The following is a 1,257-nucleotide window of genomic DNA, read 5'->3' as shown; positions in this document are numbered from 1 at the left end:
TGTGCTTGGCGACTTGAATACGCCGCTAGATCCACGACTCGACTGCTCTACGCCCGACTTGCGCTACGATCCGAGTCGATCCAGCTGCCTCGAGTGGTAAGCGAGGCTTGATGTTGTTGACGCATGGTGTATACATCATGACAAGAAACGCGTGTTGACAGGTCCATTCCCACGGAAGAACCGATTGAACTACGCGCTGTTGTCTGAAACATTCTGCAACTACGGCTCCTCTCGATACTTGTTATCGATACATGCTGGAGACCATCTTATGCACAGTGTGACATTCAGATCCGGCACACAGCTCCACGGTCGTGGGTACCGGAAGTTCCCCAGATACTTGCTAGACAACCCGAGGGTTGTCTCAGCAATCGAGAAGGAAGCTGAGATAGTGCGTGACAGAATCCGACTCGCTGATACTCGGGGCAATGTCTGGGAAGCGTGGGAAGTGAGCACTAAAAACAATTGCAAGATGTGCAAAAGAAGCTCCGCACTCAAGATATGAAAGCCGTCGAAGACGCCCGAATCGCGCTGGATCAAGCTGCTGCTCGGCATCGTGTTTCGTCGGATGAAGACGACCGCAAGCTCTACGACGAAGCCATGCGTCATTACAAGGAGACGGTCTTGCGAAGGAGCCAGTATCCACAAGATAATGCGTCTGACTTGTAAGCAGTAAACTGAGCGTTCGACGTCACATTTCTTCCGCCCCCTGGATGTGAGCCTACGCAAGATCTCGATTGACGAAGTTGAGACACCAGATGGAAGTGTCTCGACGAACCCACACGAGATCTCGCTTCGCTTCTTGGAGCACTGGGGGTCAAAGATGGATGACCCGGACAGTCCGTCAGGAAGAGCTTCCTCACCAGACGAAGTTATGCTGCGCGAGTTCCTGAACTCGATCACGCGCTTAGTCTCGGAATCCGATCGCTTGCTGGCTCGACGCAGATTTGACTGCCGAGGACCTTGAGGCACGACCCGGCACATGAAGGCATCGTCAGCACCAGGCATGGACGGCTTGACTACTGGGTTCTATCAAGTGACTCCAGACGTCTTTGGCGAGTGTCTCGCGGTTGTCTTCAACGACCGGCTACGTCGTGCTGAGCTGCTCGCGTCCCAGCACAAGTCGGCTGTCGTGCTGCTGCATAAGAAGGACTCGCGCGCTGTGCCAGGCAATTACCGGCCGAAATCCATTATGCCCGTTGACGTGAAGGCTCTTTCGAAGGCGCTAGTGTGTCGCATGATCATGACAGTCGGTGACGT

Source organism: Plasmopara halstedii, assembly GCF_900000015.1.
Source record: "Plasmopara halstedii genome assembly, contig: Scaffold_2061, whole genome shotgun sequence".
Lineage (NCBI taxonomy): Eukaryota > Oomycota > Peronosporomycetes > Peronosporales > Peronosporaceae > Plasmopara > Plasmopara halstedii.
The sequence above is the reverse complement of the archived record's forward strand: the minus strand, read 5'-3'. Positions refer to the sequence as shown.